Consider the following 7,060-nt stretch of genomic DNA (forward strand, 5'->3'; position numbering starts at 1 on the left):
GCTACATTAGCCCCATTTTCTCTTTGTGCAAAATGCAAAGGATTTTTGGTTAACCCCCGCATAGTTAACTTCCCCCCTGCATTCATATTTCAATCCTGATTTAGATCGATGTACACTACATTACCAAAAGTATATGGACACCTGCTCATCAAACCTCTCATTCCAAAATCATGGGAATTAATATGGAGTTGGTTTTCCCTTTGCTGCTATAACAGCCTCCATTCTTCTGGGAAGGCTTTCCACTACATTTTGAAAAATTGCTGCGGGGACTTGCTTCCATTTAGCCACAAGAGCATTAGTTAGGCCTGGCACGCAGTCAACGTTCCAATTCATCTCAAATGTGTTCAAGAGGGTGTTGAGGTCAGGGCTCTGTGCAGGCCAGTCAAGTTCTTCCACACTGATCTCGATAAACCATTTCTGTATGGACCTCGCTTTGTGCACGGGTGCATTGTCATACTGAAACAGGATAAGGCCTTCCCCAAACTGTTGCCACAAAGCTGTAAGAACAGAATCGTCTAGGATATAGTTGTATGCTGTAGCGTTAAGATTTCCCTTCACTGGAACAAAGGGGCCTAGCCTGAACCATGAAAACCAGCCCCAGACCATTATTCCTCCTCCACCAAACGTTACTCCACCAAACGGCACTATGCATGAAGACAGGTAGCGTTCCCCTGGCATCCGCCAAACCCAGAAATAGTACATCAGACTGCCAGATGGTGAATCGTGATTCATCACTCCAGAGAACACGTTTCTACTGCTCCAGAGTCCAATGGCAGCAAGCTTTACACCACTCCAGATGACGCTTGGCATCGCGCATGGTGATCTTAGGCTTGTGTGCGGCTGCTTGGCCATGGAAACTAATTTCATGAAGCTCCTGACAAACAGTTGTTGTGCTGACGTTGCTTCCAGAGGCAGTTTGGAACTCGGTAGTGAGTGTTGCAACCGAGGACAGATGATTTTTATGCGTTACACACTTCAGCACTCGCCGGTCAAGTTATGTGAGCTTGTGTGGCCTACCACTTCACAGCTGAGCCGTTGTTGCTCCTAGATGTTTCCACTTCACAATGACAACACTTACAGTTGACCGGGGCAGCTCTATCAGGGCAGACATTTTACAAACTGACTTGTTGAAAAGGTGGCATCCTATGACGGTGCCACATTGACAGTCACTGAGCTCTTCAATAAAGCCATTCTACTGTCAATGTTTGTCTATGGAGATTGCATGGCGGTGTACTCAATTTTATACACCTGTCAGCAACGGGTGTGGCTGAAATAACCAAATCCACTAATTTGAATGGGTGTCCACTTACACTATATACACAAAAGTATCATCAAATGGGATTTTCCATTGTTGTATACAACAAACAGGTATAGACGTTTACCATGAAATGCTTACTTAGGTGCCCTTCCCCAATAAAATAAATGGAAAAATGTAACTTTAAATGTATATTTGTGACCAAACTAGACCAAAGTAATTTACTGGAGTAAAGGCCTACACCTCGGAAATATCCACAGGTGCATTTTGTATGGATGGTAGGTGCATACTTGCATCCATGTTGAATCATTTGAATCATTGTCAAATGATTTGATAGGAAAATCCTAAAGCTAGATATAGCTACATGACAATGTGTGGAGTTTCATGTGTAGGCCTTCTATCCCAGTTTGTTTTATTGGATCTTCAATAATCGTAATGGTCTCTTAAATAATCCAATCAGACACTTGATGAAGTGGGTATCATAATGTCTGGGATGTAAACAACATAGTGTGTCAGGAGCTGGCACAGCAACTGGACACAACCTGCAGTGAGTGAGATAGAGCTTTTCCTGATCCTGACCACATGATCTGAGACTGACCAGTAAGAAATCTGGGTGTTTGGATCTTTAAACCAGGCTACAATTGGCTCTGGATTTGTTTCTTGTTCAGATCATATGATCAGGAAATATGTAAAACCATGTATGCAATAATTCATAATTCATATAAATAGACCAATCGTCTTGCAGAAGTAGAACTAGGTTAGTTTTGACTTGAAACTATCCTAGATTGAATGTGTTAATTACATCATCATCCGGAAGTCTTTGCAGTTGAAAGCGTGGAGAAACAAAAGCATCTAGGATACTCTGCCCAATCCAATTAAACTGTAGCATCCGCAGCCTCGTTCTATTCACCGTCTGTATTGAAGCCTCTTGTTACCAGTCTGCAGAATCTAAGGCATCAAAAAGTCCTTTGAAGTGCTGAGTAAGCACTCCCTGTTAGATTTGACTGCATATTAAATGCTTGGTGGCTCTAGGAAGACGTTCCTCTTCTTCCTCCTTATTGCACCGTGGCCCCTGGTTCAAAGGGAGCCCCGCGGGCCCAGCAGCCTGCAGTGGCCTATGGGATTACACTCTGTTCCTGTGGCTCTGTCAGGGAAACCCTCAGGGGCCACACACACACTGGGCAGGAAGGGCCCCCTTGTCTCTGGAGACTTCCGGCCAATACTACCCAGGTGTGAGGCCCCTATAACTCCCTCTGTCTCTCTTTCTCTCTCACACACAGGCTGTTAACTAGTGCTCATTATAACCTTTGGCAGAGATGAGACGGATCAAAAGAGAAAGTCACAGTGTTGAAAAGAACCACAGAGAGGAGAGAGAGAGGAGATGAAACATATTTAGTCCCCAGACTGTTGATCGGAAGAACTAACGTTCCCAATGATCAGCCATGGAAATGGATTCCTTGATGAGTTCAAATCAAGTTGTAATATGAATCGGTCTGATGAGGGAGAGCTATATTTGGGAGAGGCATTGCACTTTGGGTTTGGGCACTCATGATACTTCAGACCAGGCCCAGCTGCTACTGCCTTTGGAGGTGTAAAGTACGAATAGGTGAGTGGGAGAAAAAAAATACTTCTATGTGTGAAGTGGCTAAAGGTCTGTGTTAGCTCTCTGAGGGGCTCTTTCCCAACACCCAGGTAGCAGGCCAAGGTCAGATGAAGATTGAGCCATCAAATGTTCTGTGTAGCAGTGGCTTGTCAAACATTACAACAATGTGTGTGGGTAGTATGTGAGGAAATCTCTTATTACAGTTGTAAATGAGGAAGATTTTAAATGCACCATTTGTTTAGTGATGCCATTGGTTTTCAACTGTCATAACAGTGGTTTTATACTGCCATCTGGTGCTGAAATTAAGACTTTTAATCAGATTTTTTGGGGGGGGGGCTGGAAATGTACTGATTCATAGTTATCGTAATTATTTCACTACATTCATTTTAATTAAACGGATTAATGTAAATAATTAGAAAACATCTAAAAGACTTCATATAACCACGAATATTAACTTAGCACTTACCAAAAATGTATGCAGAGTGAAGTGTGTGGCAATGTTATTAGCAACAGCTTAGCCCACGTCATTCTGTTTCTAAACCACTGATATCCAAATCTTCATGATTAGCATTCCCTTCACATTGCCCATCCACATGCTTAATACATCAAACTACATGACATTATTCAACAATTGCCTCAAATCTACTGCTGTGCTGCCTCATCATAAATGTATTAGGCATATTAAGTACTATATAGCCTAGCTTAGAGAGCTCTTTGATGGACATGCATAAAACATATATGTAAAGTTACATTTTACATTGACAATTCATTAGGGCAGCTAGACATTACATTGCTGAAAGGCAAGTCAGACTCACTGCTCTTGTAACTGAGCCAAAATGAAAAAGTTCAATGGATGAACTTACTGAGTTAAAACACTCTGGTAGCAGCCGAGTCAAATGTATTTAAAGACTACCAAGTCTACCTTCCCATACATGTTTTGCTTTATTCTTCTTGGAAAATTACATAACTCCTGTTCATTAGGGGTCAGGGAATGTTCACAAACAAACAAAACAAACAAACAAACAAACACACACACACACACACACACACACACACACTTTAATAGGAAGTTCCAGGTGAAACAAAAAGGAGAGCAGTCATTGGTAAAGTCAATCAAACATCCATCCGGTTTATTACGAGTCTAGCTGGCCCGTTCTGAGCAGGCCCTTTATATACTAATCAGACAGCACCAACTGTTCTGTAAACACCAGCCTCTTGGAGACAGGCCCTTTATGTCCTAATCAGACAGCAGCAACTGTTCTGTAAACACCAGCCTCTTGGAGACAGGCCCTTTATGTCCTAATCAGACAGCAGCAACTTCTGTAAACACCAGCCTCTTGGAGACAGACCCTTTATATCCTAATCAGACAGCAGCAACTGTTCTGTAAACACCAGCCTCTTGGAGACAGGCCCTTTATATCCTAATCAGACAGCACCAACTGTTCTGTAAACACCAGCCTCTTGGAGACAGGCCCTTTATATCCTAATCAGACAGCACCAACTGTTCTGTAAACACCAGCCTCTTGGAGACAGGGCCTTTATGTCCTAATCAGACAGCACCAACTGTTCTGTAAACACCAGCCTCTTGGAGACAGACCCTTTATATCCTAATCAGGCAGCACCAACTGTTCTGTAAACACCAGCCTCTTGGAGACAGGCCCTTTATATCCTAATCAGACAGCACCAACTGTTCTGTAAACACCAGCCTCTTGGAGACAGGCCCTTTATATCCTAATCAGACAGCACCAACTGTTCTGTAAACACCAGCCTCTTATATCCTAATCAGACAGCACAGTTCTGTAAACACCAGCCTTTATATCCTAATCAGACAGCACCAACTGTTCTGTAAACACCAGCCTCTTGGAGACAGGCCCTTTATATCCTAATCAGACAGCACCAACTGTTCTGTAAACACCAGCCTCTTGGAGACAGGCCCTTTATATCCTAATCAGACAGCACCAACTGTTCTGTAAACACCAGCCTCTTGGAGACAGGCCCTTTATGTCCTAATCAGACAGCACCAACTGTTCTATAAACACCAGCCTCTTGGAGACAGACCCTTTATGTCCTAATCAGACAGCAGCAACTTCTGTAAACACCAGCCTCTTGGAGACAGGCCCTTTATATCCTAATCAGACAGCACCAACTGTTCTGTAAACACCAGCCTCTTGGAGACAGGCCCTTTATGTCCTAATCAGACAGCACCAACTGTTCTGTAAACACCAGCCTCTTGGAGACAGGCCCTTTATGTCCTAATCAGACAGCAGCAACTGTTCTGTAAACACCAGCCTCTTGGAGACAGGCCCTTTATGTCCTAATCAGACAGCACCAACTGTTCTATAAACACCAGCCTCTTGGAGACAGACCCTTTATGTCCTAATCAGACAGCAGCAACTGTTCTGTAAACACCAGCCTCTTGGAGACAGGCCCTTTATGTCCTAATCAGACAGCACCAACTGTTCTATAAACACCAGCCTCTTGGAGACAGGCCCTTTATGTCCTAATCAGACAGCACCAACTGTTCTGTAAACACCAGCCTCTTGGAGACAGGCCCTTTATGTCCTAATCAGACAGCACCAACTGTTCTGTAAACACCAGCCTCTTGGAGACAGGCCCTTTATGTCCTAATCAGACAGCACCAACTGTTCTGTAAACACCAGCCTCTTGGAGACAGACCCTTTATGTCCTAATCAGACAGCAGCAACTTCTGTAAACACCAGCCTCTTGGAGACAGGCCCTTTATGTCCTAATCAGACAGCACCAACTGTTCTGTAAACACCAGCCTCTTGGAGACAGGCCCTTTATATCCTAATCAGACAGCACCAACTGTTCTGTAAACAACAGCGGGAGATGCTGGTAGGACTTCAAAACAAAAAGGCAGTGACTTTGTCAGCTGCTACAGAAACACACAGTGTTCACAGAATGTCATCAGTACCACACAACAGTGAATAATCAGTGCGTTCTCGGTCCTTGTACCTCCAGTCTCGCCTCAAACACTATCAACAGATATGAGAATAACATTTAGCTTTAATCTAGTGACCAACAACCTGCAACTTGATTGTCACAAACAGAACATTGGAAATGGTGTTTTACAGAGACTCCAAATATGCTAAATATTTTGCTGATCACTAAACGAAATATGAACTTTACAAATGACTTTATCACACACCCCCCCCACACACACACACACACACATCCAACATGTCCCCTATTACTGTGGTTGTGAGGGGCAGTGGCTAAAGAGAGCTGTATCCATAAACAAACAGATAAACAGGAGATTCACAGGGCGAGCGTCACACTACTGCCCCTGAAAAGGACCCATTCACTTCTTCTGCTCACCACAATTGAGTTTGTCTCCAGAGCCCAAACAGTTTAGAAGTAATTACTTGTGTTTTCCCCAGAAGGTGATTACTTCGCCACACTTGGCAGCCATTGTCACCGGCCATGCTTCACATTCACGCAAGTGGGCCCGGCCCACAAAGGAGAGAAGTGCCCGATTGATGACAGCCCTCAGTGGCCAAGGGAGAATTTAAAAGTACTTGTATGGGGCTCTTTCAGGAGATTAACTTGCTATAAGGGCTACCTGCCATGGACACATTTGCCGTATTCATGGAGCAAGCACAAAGAGTTTTTTAGAGGGGCCACAGCTGCATGAAAGTGAATGGGATAATGGTCACAAAAGGCAACAAACCTCAAGTGTAGAAAAATAAAGTGTCCTCTCAGATGGGAGGCCTCCATTCACGGACAGACGATTCCTCCCATTGACCATTGAGGATCTGCCCGCTCCACCACCAAAGGCCCCAAGCTAATTAATTTTAGACAAGCAGTGTTGTGGGGAAGGGCTCCAAAGAGAGGGCACCACTCCGGAGCAAAGTGCTCTTTAATTAAACCTTTCTATCTGACAGAGTTCCCCTGGAAATGGACGTCACAGACCAACACACCAGTATAACGAGGAGTCTCCTGACTAGGCCCCTGGCCCCCCGCATTGAGCAAGAAGCACACAAGAAACACACACAGAGACTTTGCAAGAACACAGATATATACGGCTGTCTGTGTGAGTCTTTCATAATACCAACACACACAAACAGCGCACTGAAGGATACACGTTACACTTTATGCTTCCTGACTTCAGGAAGTCTCTTAGACTACGAGCAGCAACAAATTGAGGACAGAGGAAAATGTCTGTTTTTCCCGTACTCTGC

This window comes from Oncorhynchus tshawytscha, linkage group LG21 (genome assembly GCF_018296145.1).
Source record: "Oncorhynchus tshawytscha isolate Ot180627B linkage group LG21, Otsh_v2.0, whole genome shotgun sequence".
NCBI classification, from domain to species: Eukaryota; Metazoa; Chordata; class Actinopteri; order Salmoniformes; family Salmonidae; genus Oncorhynchus; species Oncorhynchus tshawytscha.